Source organism: Marmota flaviventris, chromosome 11, assembly GCF_047511675.1.
Source record: "Marmota flaviventris isolate mMarFla1 chromosome 11, mMarFla1.hap1, whole genome shotgun sequence".
In the NCBI taxonomy this organism is placed as follows: domain Eukaryota; kingdom Metazoa; phylum Chordata; class Mammalia; order Rodentia; family Sciuridae; genus Marmota; species Marmota flaviventris.
In genome coordinates this window covers 28,288,003-28,306,453 of record NC_092508.1, presented here as the reverse complement: position 1 = coordinate 28,306,453, position 18,451 = coordinate 28,288,003, and the positions used below count along the sequence as shown (strand labels likewise).

The 18,451-nt window shown below is 39.7% G+C and overlaps 1 long non-coding RNA gene across 1 annotated transcript in view; it reads right to left on the bottom strand.

The window, feature by feature from the left end:
* Positions 1-1,027: 1,027 nt before the first annotated feature.
* LOC139707705 (uncharacterized) overlaps positions 1,028-18,451 on the bottom strand; it is a 115,989-nt gene continuing 98,565 nt past the window's right edge. Inside the window, exon 4 of the long non-coding RNA XR_011709166.1 lies at positions 1,028-1,915. This is a non-coding gene — a long non-coding RNA (uncharacterized lncRNA). The remainder of the gene's footprint in view (positions 1,916-18,451) is intronic.

Here is an 18,451-nt window from a genome sequence, read left to right as displayed (position 1 = left end):
TGGAATCTAAGTACTCAGAGGCCAACATAGCAAATTTTCATCAGCCACTCTTCTAGATATAGAGAGACCTCTGAAATCATTTTACTAACTTCATGAACTGGCAAATAGGTAATCTACAATGATACCAAAAACGAATAATCAACTTATTTTTGTCAAAGGAATTTCAGGCAAATATTTTAATTTCTCAGCTTGAGGTATATGCATGCCTACACATACACAGCCAGCATGGTAGATGGCTTCTCAATACAGATTAGTTATTTTGTTTACCACTGTAGGGCAGAAAAGGTAATACTTCTTCATTCATCATAAGGGTCATGGTCAATACTTCTCTAACAAAAAACAGGTTAGCAAGATAAAAGCATAGCAAATTTATTTAACAAAATTTTACATGACACAGGAGCCTTCAGAAACAGATTCAAAGACCAAAACTGTATGCGTTTATGCCAACTCTGATGAAATAAGTGGGTAGCTGTGTAGAAACGAGGATGAACAAAAAGGGTGTGATTTGATGGCAATAAATTTAGGGGGAACCCGGCAAGGCCTGTTTGTTCAGATTCTTCTTGGCCTACCTATGTAGCATTCCTGCCCCCTGGGTATGAGGCAGGACCCTACTGAACTGAATGTCACATGATCTACTTTGAGGCAAGGTAGGTCAAACAATTCCTTTTTGAGCATGCTTCACACAGAAAGGCAGGCTACAGTCAGAGTGACCTTCCTGTGACCTTCCAAAACTCTTTCAGCTCAAAGTGCTTTGAGGTAGTGTTTTCCTGGCCCCAGTATCATATTGTGTGCCACATTTGTGCCCCCCAAAAAGATGCTAATACATATATAATTTCTACAAAAAAGTATACTTAGTGTGATCAAATGTATGATATTAGAATACAACATTTTACCAAGTATAGTGGATAGTTATTTTCTATTTATTTTAAATTTTTCATATATACATAAAATTGCCTAAAAGCCTATCCCTTAAGAGGACATTAAGTAGTATTAGAAAGGAAAAATAAACAAAAGGTAAGAATGTCACAACTGTCTATCTATAAGGAGAAAACATAAAACCCCACCATTATAAACCATCCACTGTAATAGTTTAAATATTAGGTGTCCCCCAAAAGCTCATGTGTGAGACAAAGCAAGAAGGTTTAGAGGAGAAACTATTGGGTTGTGAGAGCCTTAACCAATCCGTGCATTAATCTCCTGATAGGGATTAACTAAGTGGCAACTATAGGTAAATGGGGTGTGGCTAGAAGAAGTGGGTCCCTAGGAACATGTCTTTGGGGTACATACTTTGTGAGCTGAGCTTAATTTCTCTGTAGAACCACTTTCCTTCACCACACTCCTCTGCCATGATGTTCTGACTCAGCTGCAGCCCCAAAGAACAGAGCCAGCTGTCTGTGGACTGAGATCTCTGAAACAGCGAGCAACAAAATAAACTATCCCTCCTTTAATATTGTTCTTGTCAGGTCTTTTGGTCACAGCAGCAAAAACACCCACAGTATTTTTCCAACATGATTGATAAAGCTTATCATTTGCATTCAGAAGTATGTAGTCCAAGTACCAAAGACTTTATACAGGCTCTAAGACTGATAATCAGAATAACAATTATGAGTAACTTCCAGAATGCTTGCCAAGTGCTAGGCACCCCAATGAATGTTTTGCCTATATTATGTGTTTCATGAATCCTTATTTTGCAGAGGAGATGTCTAAGACTCAGAGAAGTTAAGTGATCTTCCCCAGGTCACCCAGTTGATAAGTGATCAAGATAAGGTTCAAATGTTGGCCTTCTAACTTCCGCCTCACACCCACCATCATTCCAGGTACCACCTTGATGTTCTCCTCACAAGTGACGAACAAGTAGCACACAGCCCAGGATGAAGAAGTGAGTTAGAATATTCATTCACAAGTCACTCAAAACCTGGGGGGAAAAAAAAACAGTATGACTTTTCATGCTCTCCATTTGTTTTCCAGACAGAAAGCTCAAATATATGGCAGTTGGGCTTAACTCTGAGACAGAAACTGCCTGGTACTGTGGGCAGCAGGTGGATCACATCTTTTGGGAAGTTAGTCATGTGACACAGACATGCCTCCACACTGCTCTGCAGGGTTCTAACACTGGGGCTCTGTAGAGCTCCGCTCATCTCCCACCCTACCTACCCTGCTGTCAGCTTGCACATGAGCAAATGCCTCACCTACACATGAAAGAGGCCCACCAATAGGGAAGGGAAGGACCCAGAGGCCAAACAGGAAGGCTTCTCTTCCTTAGATTAGAGGTGGGGCTGAAGATGTTGGTTGGCTTGTGAGGTTTAGGGATAAGGAAGAACTAATAGAAAGCCCCAGATATGCTTGGTATATATGAAACAGGCCAAAATAAATTTTTTAAAAGGCTATTGTTGTTTCATAGTTTTTAATTTCACACCCTCTGTAACAAAGTTTAGATATACATCTTTAAAACTCTCTGGGTTGGGCTCTCATGCTCAGGAGAGAAGGTTACCACAAATGTAGTCTGAGAGGGTGGCAGCCAGATGGAGCCTGGGGGACCCAGATTTTGCTAGAAGAAATCCTATTTCTTTCTGCCCTTAAAGAAGTGGGACATAGCTGGGCACAGTGGTGCATGCCTGTAATCCTAGCAGCTCGGGAGGCTGAGACAGAAGGATCACAAGTTCAAAGCCAGCCTCAACAAAAGCAAGGTGCTAAGCAACTAACTGAGACCGTATCTCTAAATAAAATACAAAATAGGGCTGGGGATGTGGCTCAGTGGTCGAGTGCCCCTGAGTTCAAACCCCAGTACCCCCCAAAATATTTTTTTAATGAGGTGGGACATAGCAAAAAGTAAAATCATTCATTGCATAACTCGATTAGAAGTGTAGCTTGCATTGCTGGGACCCGTTGCCATCATGCCCTAAGCTAAATGAGGCACATACAAGCCATTATTTCATAAATGTTTAATTTTAAAATTGTAAGTCAGGCACAAAGTTTCCTCAAGCCACACATTCTCACTCATTGACAATATCATTGGCTTGACATTATAAGTATGAAAAGAGATATTTCTTTAAGAAGAAATCTTTTTAAGCTGATACATCATTTTCAATACACCCTGTGTACAAAGTTGTTGCTGTCTTCAGAGGTTCTTTGGATTATTTTAATCTGTTTTTTTTTTTTTTTTTAAGCTAACATGGTACTTTTGGACCTTCAGACTTCTTTTGCTTTGCTTTGATGATGTTCTTTTTTTCTTTTCTCCTCCTAGCTTTATCTCTGTTCAAAAGCAAACTTTTAAATCCTGTAAGTAGAAATTGGAACAACTTCTGGGTTTTACACAGTACCTAGCTAGCTCCTCGGAATATCCTTTCTTCTATTTTTTTAGTATACATTTTTAAAGGTAATAATAAACTCAACTTTGACCTGCAGTAGCTTCAAATAAATAAATTAGCAAAAGAAAGTTCTAGGCAAAATGGAAAAAAAGCAAGTAAGACTGGAAAGCTATTTTCTAAAAGTCCTAAAATGTAGTGTGTGTGTGTGTGTGTGTGTGTGTGTGTGTGTGTCATTGTTTGTATGTGTGACATAAGCAAGCAAATTTTGAGTAAAAACAAAAATGAAAGAAAATGAGAAAAGTGGTTTGGGAGTCACTTTTGAAGTCTTCCCATCAGACAAATTTGTCAGCATAGAAAAGAAGAAAAGAACTGGGAACATCCTGGTTCCCTGGCACCTGTTTATACCAGCAAGCTCTGACCTTCACAGTCCCTTTGTCTCTACATTGTCATTTGGGTTCTTTGTTCTTAGCTCCCAGGACAGGGTGGGGATGGTTTCCCTGTTTCTTTTCCTCTCCTTTTATTTTTCCTTCACCTCTTCACTTTCCTCCTCCTCTTTCTCCTCCTCCTCCTTCTTGGTTTTTAAATTCAATTTCGTATAGAAGGTCTTTCATGATTTGCATACAAGCATTGTTTTTTCTCGTTACAGATAATAATTTTTTTCTGATCATAACATGATCCGTGCATGAAAACTCTTTCTGCTGCCACAGTTGCGTGCTGTACCTCACGAAAACCTACAATGATTCCCCTGTAGTTGTTTTCACGCTGCAACAAACACAGGAACCAAGTCAAAGCCAGACACAGGATGAGTTCAACTGCCACACATATTTGAGGCTAAGGGGAAATTACTTCTGGGAGAAGCAATGTGTTGGCTTAAATTCGCTATGAAATATAAATGAATCATGTCAAATCTTTTGCTGAAGCAGAAATTGATGGAGGAGGGGGCAAAGACAAGAAAGGGTGTTGAACCTTTTAAGAAGATGCTCTCAGCAGAAGGGAGAAAATCATGCAGAAGAAAAGGGTGAGTGCACTGAAGGCCAGCTGGATGTGGATCTCCACTTTCTATTGAACTTGGCCTACACTTCCATGTCAGGGATATGGAAAAGTATCCAATTATATTCACTCAAAATCAGGCAGAAAATACACACTTGCCTCAGAGAAATGGGCATCTATAGAGCTCACAAAATCCAGGCAGTTGTGGCCTAATGGGGCCTCACTATTCCACTCTGGGTGCTTATCTGAATTCATCAGTTGAACAATAAGAACCATAGAAGCTGTATTTACAAAGCATGTGATTGAATCAGTGGCAGAATTTGTTTTTACAGGCTCAACACCTTTAGAATTTCTCTCCCTGTTGACCAGGAAGTCCACATGCACACCATCACAGTTCTGTCTCTCTCTCTCCCTCTCCCTGTGCTCCCCACCCCCACACTCTTCATCTGCACCCTTCTTAATTCAAATTGATTCAAAGGTGCAGTTTCCAAATTTTCCAAACACCTCCCTGTCCCAACAACCTGTCCCCAAGTCTTCCTTCTTGGTTCTTAAAAAGAACCAAACTTGAAGAGAAAATGGTAGCTCCCCTTCTCAGCCTCCCCCAAATCCCTATTCTTGCCAAACACAAACAGTGCTCAATCAGGCCATCCTTAAAACCCAGATGAATTTTATCCCCCAGATCCCCCACACAAAACCATTACCACTATGTTACTATCTATATCAGTAAGGCTGTGTTGGTTATTACTCAACCGACTACTTCTGGTGTTGATGCTTTTAAAAGTGAACAGAGTCCCTTCAGGTAATTTCAAATGTATTGGGTTTAGCAGAATACATTTTGTAGAACTATGCACAACAAAACCATTTCTTCACCAGCTATTTCAGCAGACCAGCGTCTGCTTATTTCAGAAGCCCCTCGATGCCTTAGGAATATTTGTCTCATTATCCCCATTATTTTCCCCTCCAGGGAACTGTCCCTAATAAACTTTGCTATGTCTCTTCTCCTGGCTAGTTTTAATATGAGCCAGGGGAGACATTTCAGAAAAACACGAGTTCTTTTCTGCCTGGGCTTGCAAAATTGTCTTTTGCTGCAGATGCATCTGTTAGTAATGATTGAGACAATCTGTGCAGCACAAGACAACTTGTTGAGAGATGACTCTAAAAAGACCCTCTTCTGCGAAATGTTTAAACTCGTCGTACTTTTTCATGACAGCCGGATCTCAAATTTAATGTCCTCAGTAGACTAGATGATGCCTTCTCATTTGGCATGGTCATTTTAAAGTAACACTTGCTTCTTGGAACAAGAGGTCCTTGAGAACTTCAGATGCCTAAGACCATAAATATGACTGGAAAGCATGCTTCAAGTTCAAGCGCCATTTCCAAGTCTGACCCTCTTCGATAGGCCAAGATGATCGAGTTTAATAAAGATGCTCTTTGAAAAAAACTGGAATCCCTTGGCATTTCTTTACACGGACAAGAATATCTCAAATCTAAGGTCAAATTCTCAGGAGACTGAGAACGTCAGAAAACCCCTACATTAACTCTCCAACCACTTCTCTTATCATCTTTTTGCCTTGGTCTGGAAATGAAATCAGCAATATTTTGCCAGAGACTCATATAGTGTGGGTACGATTACCAGACCCAACGGGTCCAAGACAAACCTAGAGCCATTGTTGGGTTCCCATTTCCCTTTCAGCTATATTTGCTAACATAAAAGATAATAAGGTAAGGCCACCCTGCTCAAGCAGGGATTATAGACCCTAAAGAGTATAAGGCCATGTTATGGTTTAGATAAGAGGAATCCCCCAAAAGCTCATGTGTGGGACAATATCATAATGTTCAGAGGTGAAATGACTGAGTTATGAGAGCCTTACCTAATCAGTGTGTTAATCCACTTGAATGGATTAACTGGGTGGTAACTGTAGGCAGGTAGGGGTATGGCTGGAGGTAGGTTACTGGAGGTGTGCCTTTGGGATATATATTTTGTCTCTGGTGAGTGGAGCATCTCCACCTCCTCTCTTTCTCTCTCTACCTCCTAGTGCCATATCCTGAGCTACTTTCCTGCTCCAGGCCTTCTGCCATGTTGTTCTGTATCATCTTGGGACTAGAGCAATGGAGTCAGCCATCTATGGACTGAGACCTGTGAAACTCTGAGGCCCAAATAAACTTTTCCTTCTTTCAAATTGTTCTTGTCAAGTCTTTTGGTCACATCAGCAAAATAGCTGACTAAAATAGGGCGTATGCTAGGTGGACAAGAAGTCAATGATAAACATGGTACCTTTCCCTGGAGTGTGAATAACAGAGGAAATGTCATTATGTTTAGAGCATTACAAACTAGAGTAAAACAAGAACTTGGAATAAAATGCACCATTCATGGGACTTATAAAACCTAAAACTGCAAATACATTTTAAGCTGGAGGCAAGAGCTTATAACTCCAAGCACAGATTTCAGGGGGTCCAAGTTTTGTTTCCTCCTCCATTAGCAGCACCCTGATGGTATTTGAGAAAAACTGTGCTAATACGCTTCTCTCTGAACAACCAACATTTTAACAAGATACTTTAATGGGGTGGGGGGAGGAATGTCTGTTAACAAAAAAGAAAATGAATTAAGAAAAAAAGTTTTAAAAAGAAAAGAAAGCATGGTTTTGTAGGAGTCTTGTTGTATGTAGGGGACTAGTGCTCTAATCCACCTCATTTTAAATAAAGGTAGAATCCAAGGTCCAGGAAGGTTTAGTAATTTGCCTAATATCAAATAACTCCACCAAGCAAAGCCAAGCCAGGCAATGACTAGAAATAGTAAGATAAGGAGGGACTTGCCTGAACCTCATACCATTGCCCACAGCCAACTGTTTGCCCCAGGGCTGGGAATTTGCTCCTAGTTAGGGAGCAGCAGCAACCCTCCTAGCCTGCGTAGGAAGGATCCTGTCCCTAACACACAGCAGGGCCCTGACAGACCCAGGAAGGTTTATTGGATTTATTTTCTCAGGAGAAGCTTCTGTTGAACTGTTGATCCCCACAGCTTGGCCAGGGACAGTTTTGATGATAAGGACCTACTACTCTTGGCTGGTGGGAAGGTCTTTGAGGGACTGCACAGTAATTAGAAAAATGTGCAACTTGAAGATAAATGACTGCCTTGGATGTCAATCTCTGGTTCCCTCTGCATGTCTCTTGGGTCTGATTCTCACATCTGCCACTTTACCTCTGTTTCCTCTTTGCTTTTTCTGTCTCTGGTTTCTGCTTTCTCTCCACTGTCCATTTTTTCTTTCTCTGTCTTTCTCTTCTGCCCATTTTCTCTTTATTTGATTTGAAAAATTGTACCATTTGCTTACAAGCCTGAGGATATAAGCATCACAATATGTAATTAAAATATGTAAAATGTATTGCTTGAAGTTTTGTTGCATATTTATTAATGTGTCTATTTGAAATATTCCAGGCTGTGAGATATTCTGCATATTCTAGTCGAGACTTCTACTTCAGGAGTAATCAGCTGCTTCATGGAAAATCTATGGTCCTGGGGCACTGGATAAGCCTTCTATCAAGAAAAAAAAAAAGAAGAAGAAATAAACTTACAAAGACCTATTACAATTGCTTCTGTTTTCTATATCTCAGTCAGCTCTAAAGGTTTTGCTTATTAGCATAGTGAATTTCAAAAATACCAAAAGTGACTACTTAAACAAATTCATGCTTTTTAATTGGCATATCACAGAGTTTTTCCACAGACTTATATCCCTCCTCAGATGTATCATTTTATAGCAGTGGATCTGAGATTATAAATGGGCTTTAATGGCAAAGGGTTATAAATACATTTATAAAAGGTTATAAATGGGATTTAATGGTAAAAGTAAATGTGTTGGTGATATTAGGTAGATAAAATATTGAAGAGACCCTGGACCCCTGCTCAAATAAGATTTTCAGAATCCAGCAAGACCTATAGTCCATCTCTTTTGAGATGATGCCCTGAGCTTGACCTCTAAATGCTCCCAAGTCCAACACTCAGCCAGGAATATTTCCAGTTGCCTGGATTGTAGAAGAATAGAATCCAGCCAGAGAAGGATCTCCACACCTGCCTCAAGGGGAGATTTTATGCAAGTTGGGATGGACGTAATCCAAAGGGCAGAGACCTGGGATGCCATCATTTGCACAGAGCAGATTGAGCAGTCTTTTGTCTTCTTACATGACTCTTCAGTGAATGCTCACATGCAGAGAGGAATTTGGCCCAAGATCTGCTTTCATGATGACCTGGTAGGAAGGTGATGAAGAAATATCAACCCCTCACTCACCACAAACTTCTCCTGTTAATCTCCTAAAAGAGGACTCAAGCCTTGTGCGTTAACAATTGGCTTAGGCAAGATTATATATTTTTATATATATTATTTTATATATATTATATATTTTATATATATTATTTATAATATATTTTTAAAACACTTACTTGTCAATGACCTTTATTTTATTTATTTTTATGTGGTGCTGAAAATTGAACCCAGTGCCTCACACATGTTAAGCAAGTGTTCTGCCACTGAGCCTCAACCCCAGCCCAACAATGATATTTTTTAAATGAGCCTGGCACCATGGCTCATACCTGTAATCCCAGCTACTCAGGGAACTGAGGCAGGAGGATTGCAAGTTCGAGGTCAGCCTGGGAAACTTAGAAACCCTGTCTTAAAATAAAAAATAAAAAGAGCTGGGATGTGACTCAGAGGTAGAGCACTCCTGGGTTCAATTCCCTGTACTGCAAAAACAGAAAAAAAAGAAACCCAAAGACAGCTTTCTTTCATATTTCTGCTGCCTCTAAAAAAAAACTTTCTGAAAGAAATGCCAAAAAGAACCCTGCAAAAAGAAGCTGAGGTAGAAATCTAGGCTCCTCGCCACTACTGGCAATTATTTGTAAAACTCTGGGAAAGTCAGAGTCTCAGTTTTTCACCTGGAAAGCAGGAATAATTGCTTACTTGCACCAAGTGTCTTGAGCTTTGGAAGGTATTATTTGAAGAAATCAAAGTTTGATTGGGGGAAGGATATTATTGGGATTATTTTGGAGGGTGATGGTTTCACTGAGACATAATTCACATATCACACAAGTCAGCCATTTAAAGTATGCTACTCAATGGCTTTTAGTATATTCATAGAGTTTTGTAGTCAACACCATAATCAATTTTAGGTCATTTTGTCATCCCAGAAAGAAACTGCCCTACCTATCCCTCTCCAGTCTCCTCAGTGTTTCCTAGCATTACTAATTTACTTCCTATGTCTACATTCTGCCTATTCTGGATATATCACATAAATAGAATCATGCAATACATGAACATTTAAGACTGATTTCTTTTACTTAGTTTAATGCTCTCAAAGTTCATCCATTCATTCCTTTTTAGGTCATTCATTCCTTTATCCATCCATGAATTGATAAACATTTGGTTTGTTTACACCTTGTTGTATTATAAATAAAGCTGAGATGAACATTTTATGTACAAATTTTTGTGCAGATATGTTTTCCTATCTCTTGAGTGTGTATCTTGGGGTGGAATTGCTGGATTGTTTGGAATTCTATGTTTAGTCATTTAAGGAACAGACTGTTTTCCAAATGGCTATGCCATTTTACATTCCCACCAGCAGTGTAGGAGGAGTCCAATTTTCCCATATCTTTGCCAACACATTTTATTGTCTATCATTTTATTATTGTGGATCCAAAGTGTTATCTCATTTTGGTTTTGATTTACATTGCGCCAGTAGCTAATGATCTCTATTTCTTGTACTTGTTGGCCTTTTGTCTATCTCTTTTGGAGAGAGAAAATCTGACTATCATTGAGCTATAAGAGTTCTTTAAATATCCTAAGTATAAATCCCTTAGAAATGATTTAGAATTTTTTTTTCTCCAGTTTTGTTAATGTTTTCACTTTCTTATGTCCTTTGAAGAACTAAAGTTTTTAATGTTAGAGAAATCCAACTTGTTTTTCTCTTTGTTTGTGCTTTTGGTGTCATATCTAAGAATTCATTGCCAAATTCAAGGTCACAATGAGTTATTTCTGTTATATATTCTTAGCTCTTAGATTTAGGTCTTCAATCCATTTTGAGTTGATTTTTGTATATGGTGCGAGGTAGGGATCCAACTTTATTCTTTTGTAGGTGGCTATCCAGTTGTTCCAGCACCAGTTGTTGAAAAGATGATTCTTTCTTCACTTAATTATATTAGTAACTTTGTTTAAAATCAATTGACCCTACATACATAGGTCTATTCTGGACTTCCGTTTCTATTTCTATGAGCAATATATCTACCCTTGTCCAGTACCACATGGTCTAGATTATTACTGCTTTGTAGGAAGCATTGAATTGGGAGTGAGAGTCCTCCAACTTTGTTCTTCCTTTTCAAGATACTTTTGGTTATTCTGGGTCCTTGGCATTTCCATTTTAATTTCCATCTCCTTTTTATCTCAAAAAGGAAAATAATTCTAGTGTTTTGGGGTTGTAACATCTTTAAATGGCTTTTGATTTTTGTCTTCTTGGGATTTAAAAGCAAACCAGTCTAAAATGTTTATGGTTTGGCATCCTTGATATAGTAGGAATTTCCTAAAAACAAGTTTATCAAAGACAGAATGTTCTTTAAATTTCTTTTCACATTATTTATCCTCTCTTTTTCCTAATGAGAAATTCTTTAAAACTGTTCAGCTTAGGAAGCTTTGCCTGCTAAGAATGGCTTCAGGCATTTGACCACGTCTTCCTTTACTTTAGACTTCTAGAGGTTGTCTCTGGTTAATCAGAGAAGCAGGGGCAACAAACAAAAACAAATATAATATCAATTTAGCAATTTGAAAAAAAAATTTAAATGTTCTCTGAAACCATTCTTACTTAAAATCCTTGATCCAGGCATCACCTAATAAAAGGCTGGGCTCCCTTCTCTCCCTCCCTTCACCCCCACTGGGTAATGCAATGGTCTCAGGAACCCTAATAAAATCCCCTCTCAAATGAGCACATTGAGAGGCAATAGAAATGGTGCTAAAAGCAGTGGAAACCTGCAGAGAGAGGAGAGGAAAGGATGGAGAAGAAGATAAGGGAATAACCAATAGGAAGAGAGAAGAGAGGAGAGTGAAGAGGGGAAAGGGAAAGGGGGGCTCAGAAAGGGAGAGAGAAGCATATGGCAGGTATCAATTATTTACCATTTATGTACAAGAAAAAAATGCACTTTAACTACAGGAAGAGCACCAAATCCACTCAATAACCGTTTAAAAGCATATGGAAATAAAACATAGCCATTTAAAGGGCTGTAATAAATGTGCAATGCTCTTTGTAATGCCCCTGAAAGAATACAAGTGTTAAGCCTTGATAAATTACACTTAAAAGTAAGTGTAACATAAAAACGAAATTAGGCATACAAATAACCTCACACTTAGGCATTTTTTAAAAGTCTCTTTCAAACAGTTAATTAGAAAAGCCTCTAAGGAGCATAACTTTTCTTCTCCCACATTCTCTTCCCTTAACACTACAGCCAAGCAAGTGGCAGAAGCAAATAAACAGATCTAGGATGCAGAGCAGGTCTGCATTATTTCCTCTGCCCTGGAAAAGGAAAAAAAAAAAAGGAAGAAATAAATAGAAGGCACTGTTGGAATGGTTCCCCTCGCTTATTAGAGAATTGAATGAAACCCTTTAAACAAGGGTCACAAAAAATATGTAGATGGCATTGTGGGCTGTGTTTCCCAATTGCACATTTTAATAGCTTCAATGTTCTCTCCAAAATGTACTAGCCAATCAGAAAGTACTATTAACCTCATGTGCCCATTCATTAACATCTGCTGCATAATATAGTCGTGTTTCCAGTAAATCAGGCCCAGCATGTTCCAGCCTTAAGAAAAAGAGAATCAAAAAGAGTTTTGCTCCAACAGAACTGTGGCCATTAGATCCCAGATTAAAGCAGAAGAGGTGGGGTGTGACTGCTGGCAGACTGCTGTGTTCCAGCTTGCAAATTCCACAAAAAAAAATGGTTCTAGTCACCCATAAGAGTTCTCTCATCAGTCAATGAGTCCCACGCTATCTTTGTCACCCTTTCTAATCAGTGCCCAAAGCTCTTCTGTATTGGGGGCATAGTACATGATATCTACATATTTTGTGAATGTTGCAGTTTGGGGCTCTCCAGGAAAACAACACAGAGACAGAGATTAGTGTGTAGGACATTTTTATGAAATGCTCTTGGGATTCGACACTGGGAAGCTTAGGAAAAGACGCAAAACTGGGCAAAGGGAGGAGTTGAAACACAACGCAACTTTCAGTAAACATTTCAGCTGACCCTCTGGGGAGTTCTGAAGATAGGCTGACTTCTCAATGCTGTCCCAACAGAGGTGAGAGGGCAAGGTCTGTCTATCCCTTCAACAGACAGTCCATGGTTGCAGCTTTCCCAGGAAGAAAACAAAGAGGGATAACACACAGGGTAGCTCAGAAAGGCTGAGAGAAAGCAGGGTCTTGTTAGAGGCTGAGACAACCCTCACAGCTGAGGGCCATCTGTCTGTGGCAACTCTATGGCCGGAAGAGCCAGTCCTGATGGAAGATTGTCTTATTCTATTCTCCACTGCTAGAACAGAATTCTAGAGGCTGGATAATGCATAAAGAAGTTAACTTGACCCACAATTCTGCAGGCTGAAAGTTCAAGGACCGACAGCCCCATCTGCCAAGGGCCAGATGTCCTAACATGGCAGAACAACAGAGGGCAAGCAGGTGTGTAGAAGAGACAAAACCTGAGGGGTGAGTTCTCTTTCTCACAATCCACTCTCCACTCCCACAAGAAAGACATGAATCCTTTTTATCAATTTAACTACTTCTTAAAGGCCCCATCTCCCAACCCCGCTCACGTTGAAATCAAATTTCAACGTGAGTTTCAGAGTGGACAAACCACACTCAAGGCACTGCAAGAATCTAAGCACCACATCTCCATGTCCATCTCAGGGAGAGTTCTGCACCCCTTGCCTTTCTTCAGTTTTTTGTGAAGCAATAGTATCTCAAGAACTAAGCTGCCCATTTTGCATAAAGGAAAACTAACAATTAGGAAAATCAAGGAGCCCAAACCTTTCATAGGCAAGCCCTCCTGTATCTAAGAAAGAAAAGGCATCCTGAGGAAATAATAGTAAACCTTGCATAGAAATACAGACAATCCATTGACATGGGTTCAAGATGGACAGAAATGGAGAGATATGGCTAATGAGAAATATCCTGGAGCTTTGAATTCTTTCCCCTTCCTGTCTTCTTTCTATCTTTACAGATGCTGGAGGGCAAGATTTACTCCATAAATTATACTCTGACCTCATTTTCTAAATTTCATTAAAAACACTTTTTTCTTTTTTTTATCAGAAAATTCCTCTTTCAACTCTCACAAAGACACTCCTGGGTCTGTCTTATTACCCAATAAGTAACCTGCCACTGTGCTCGCTGACTGTAAGGCAGCCTGCGCTGCTGTTCTAACAATGCTCCTAGGTGTGCCCAGACCTCCGCCGCTCACCCTGTTGTGTCATTTCACTTAATTAATAAGCAGAACAAAGATTTTTGAAGAGGAGGAAATTTGATTACACAGCATTGCAATGGCACTCGTGTCTACTGCAAAGACGGAGTGGGGTCTGCCCCCTTGAAATCTCTATTCGCTCCACCATTGCACAGAGGAAATGTCAGCTCAGCTCCCCTATGTCCCCTCCCAGGTAACCTTTAGCTGCATCTCTCAGTAACACTAAACCATTAGTCATGCCTGGGTCAGTGATGTGTCAATAACAGAATAATTATTGAAGGAAGTCTGAAGAGGAAGGACAGCGGCCTCAATTCAGAATTAGCTCAACCCCAGCCGGCACCACGGCTTGTTGAATAAATGAATGGATGTCGAATAAATGGCCCCTTTACATCTGGAGACCTAAAGGCTGTTGATTCCATTAATCCAGGGGGTTATTTGTAGCTGCTAAACACCTTTTTAGACCAATAAGTGGCATGGCTTTTACTCCTGCTGACTGCAGCCCACCCTTCTCCGGTAGAACAAATTTACTGTAGTTAATGGCTCTGGCATTTCAAAAGGAAGTCAGTCACAGGGCTGTTTGGAACACCTGCAACTATACAGAACACTGGGTGCAGAGGGGATATGGGCTTGACATCCTGAAATTAGGGATTCCTGAAACTCTGTGCTGGACCTCTGGTAGAAATCCAACAGTGAGGCACGGAGCAGAGAAATCAGGGGCATTCTGAGAGGTGATGTGGCTAATCAGTTAAAATCAGGAACACCAGAGAGACATGGGAAGTGAGAGAATGCTATATGAAAGTGGATACAAACACAAGCCAGGGAACCACCAGAAGTTAGGACAATGGTCTGCAACAGAGTCTTCTCTAGTGCCCTCAGAGAGAGCATGGCCCTGTGACACCTTGGTCTTGGACTCCTGGCCTCTAGACCTGACAGATAATAACTTCCTTTGGTTTAAGCCATTCTGTTTATGGTACTTTGTCATGACAGCCTAGCAAACTCACGCATTCAGGTAATAACTTGCACCCAGCAGGCCTTATCTGGAGTTGTAGCCTCTTCATTTACTTGTTGGGTCATCTTGGGCAAGTTACTTAAACCTCTTGATTCCCCATTTCTTATAAAACCAGGATAATAATACACAGCTTATCTACATTGCAAATTCATTATGGGAATTAAAACTTTCCAAACTCTAGCAGAGCCAAGGAAAAGTAAGTCTGGGCCAGGAAAAGCAGGCAGAGAGTCAAGAGTAGTTTCCACGCTGTGACAGTCTTCATTGACAGCAAAATATAATATTTCTAAAATGCTTATTTTTTAAAAAAATAAGCAAGTATTTCTTTTATCTTCATTGTGGATAGAATAAAACCTGTGGCTCAGTTGTTGCAAAGAGCTTTGTTAAATGAAAAAAGGATCTAAAAACCAAATAACTTTAAAAGGCAATTCCTTGATATTATGTGATAAAAATAGCACTTCCTGTGGTCTTCCTCTCCCCAAACCCATAATCTCAGATTAATTGCAAGAAAAGCATCAAACTCCAATGGGGCATACCCTACAAAATACCTGACCAGTCCTCCTCAAAACTGTCAAATTCCTCAAAAGCAAAACCTGAGAAACTGCCACAGCCCAGAGAAGGCTGAGGTGTCATGAGGCCCACATGTCATATGGTATCCTAACTGGGATGCTAGAATAGAAAAGAAGGCACTATCTATCTAAAACTAAGGAAATTAGAATAAACTGCATACTTGAGTTAATAATAATGGGTCCATATTGGTTCATTAATTGTAACAAATGTCCCATGTTAATCTAAGATGTTAGCAAAGGGGAAAGTGGGTACTTTCCCCTTTATATATAATATATGGATTATATTATATTATAATCATATTATATTATTTAGGGTACAGGAGTGTGGGTATGCTCTGAACATCTTCTCAATTATTCTTTAAGTCTAAAACTGTTCTAAAACATAAAGTTCATTTTTCAAAAATCAAAGAACACCCAGAGTTCCCTTGTTTTCTTCTTTAGAAGAGCATCAGAGGATGCTAGGCATTGAGGCATACACCTGTAATCTCAGAGACTTGGGAGACTGAGGCAAGAGGATTGTAACTTCCATACCCTGTCTCAAAAATAAAAATAAAAGGTCTGGGGATGTAGCTCAATGATAGAGTCCCCTGGGTTCAATCCCCAGTTCCCCCTCCAGGAAGGAAAAGAGATTATTAGAGAAAATTAAGTGTGTGGCTCACAAAAACACTTTTTAAATGACCCTTTCATCTTTCCTCCAGGTATTATATAAGTTGTAACTTCTCCAGAGCCTCTCGTTCTCTCAAAACTCCACACACACATTTGCACATGTATTCATGCATGCACATACACATATATTAGCCTCTTGTTCTCTCAAAACTACACACACACATTTGCACATGTATTCATGCATGCACATACACATATATTACTTTCACAACACTGCCCAACACACAGAAAATATGGCATATATATATATATACACACTCTCATTAACCGCTGATGATACACTGCCACACTGCCAGGTGCCAAGCTCTCCTTGACAAGTGTCATCATTAGCCACCACTCACAGTCCTTTTAGAACAACTAGGGTAATCCAGTAGTTCCATCACCCTGTCCTTCCCCTGATGCCCATAGAAACACGACAGACTCCGGAAGTATGCAGTTCTCCAGGTCTGTCAAATATTCTAATTAAAAAAAATTGGGGGGGGGGGTGGCTGGGGTTGTGGCTCAGCGGTAAAACGCTTGCCTAGCACATTCGAGGCCCTGGGTTTGATCCTCAGCACCACATAAAAATAAATAAATAAAGGTATTGTGTGTCCAACTACAACTAAAACATAAATCTTTTTAAAAAAATTGTAGTAGATAAAATTCGTAGTGGAAAATTAGTAATAGATAAAATTCTAATGGGCAGTTTGTAATAGATAAAATTCTCTGGCTCAATATATGATAAATATTTTAAAAGTCAAAAAGTAGATTTATTTGATTTTCTTCTTACATATGAGCTATTTTTACATTTATGAAATTGGCGGTTCCAACAGACAATAGACAAAACTGGTACTATTTGAATAAAGTTCAAAACTATGGATTATATTATTTAGACAAACCTGGATCTGTCACAAAACTATTCTTTAAAAAAGCAAGGAAGCAGTGAACATAAAATTCAGGAATGTTTCTCCCCTGGGCTAGAAAAGAGGTACAGGTGGGGTAAAGCTCTAGTCTTGCCTTGGATGAGTATTAAATTATTTAACTTACAAATATATTTTCTTTGGTATCAAATAAAAATATGCATTTTGAAAGATAATAAAAATCCTAATTAGAGTATTATATCAATCAGACTTCTACAGGCAAAGAGACCAACTTTCGCTTACAGAAAGGGAAAAAGATTCATAAGATTTTGGGTGGCTCACAGAATACCCAGAAGGAACCAGACAACTACACTATGGCTCAGCCAAGACCTCAGGAAGCAGAACTGGCCCTGTGAAGACCACTGAACACAAATACTACCACTTACATCTCCAAAGCCACCAACACTTGGACCTTGCCACATTGCCTCTCAGAATTGGAGGGGGGCTGGCTGCTGGGGTGAGATGTATTCATGGCTTCTGTTTCTCCACACTTCTAGCTCTGTGTGGATGAGTCTGATTGGTGGAGCCCAGGTCATGTGCTTAGGAAACAGGCTTTCCCTCCCGCACAATTCATAAGCTGGTGAACTCCCACATATACAGAGACTTCAGATGCTAGGTGTCAACATTTTGACAAATGTCCACTGCAAACCACTTTTTGATGTGGTTTGCAAGTGTCCACTGTTCAACATCAATGTACATCCTTCTTCCCATGAATATTCTTTTTGAACCTTGTGCTGCTTAATGCAATGTAACTATTGCTCTATAATCAATAAAGTGTTTATCTCATCCCCAAAATGGAGGAGGGCACCCAAAGACCCAAGATCTCTTCACGTCCCACACTGAGCTCCACATGCAAGAGCTCTGAGTGTTCGTTCTTATACTGGTTCCATCAAAATTTTCTTCTGATATTCTGAAGCTGCTAAACCAATGTGTTAAGTTAACCCCACCAATTCATACTATGAAAATAATGGAAAAGGAAGAAGAAAAGAAAAATAAAATTGAAGTTTGAAAGTATGTTTAATCCAACCAAAAAGACTCTAGTCAATAGGTCCCCTAACCCATTCTAAGGTCCCGTTGCCTTCAGCCAGAACCTCAATTGGTGACCCAGAATTTTACTCCTGAGAGATTTGAGTTGTTGGTAGTCCTAAGAATAAATGAATCTCCCTTCAGCTCTTACCATTGACCACCCATCCTCCTCCATCTCAATTTGGAGCAAGGATCCTATTTCCCTTTCAGAATCAGGATCAGTCAATCCAATGTGTTAGTCATATTTTCACCACTGTGACAAAATACCTGAGAAATAAAACTTAAAGGGAGAACAGATTTATTTTGGCTCAGGTTTCAGAGGTTTTGGTACCTCTCATTGTCAGCTGGCTCCATTATTTCTGGGCCTTTAGTGAACTGACACATCATGGTAGAATGGAGAGGTGGAACAAAGTTGCTCACCTCATGGTGGCTGGAAAGTGCTGGGGGGAAGGGATCTGAGACAAAAATATACCCTTCAAAGGCATACTCTCAGTGACTTACTTCCTCCACTTGGC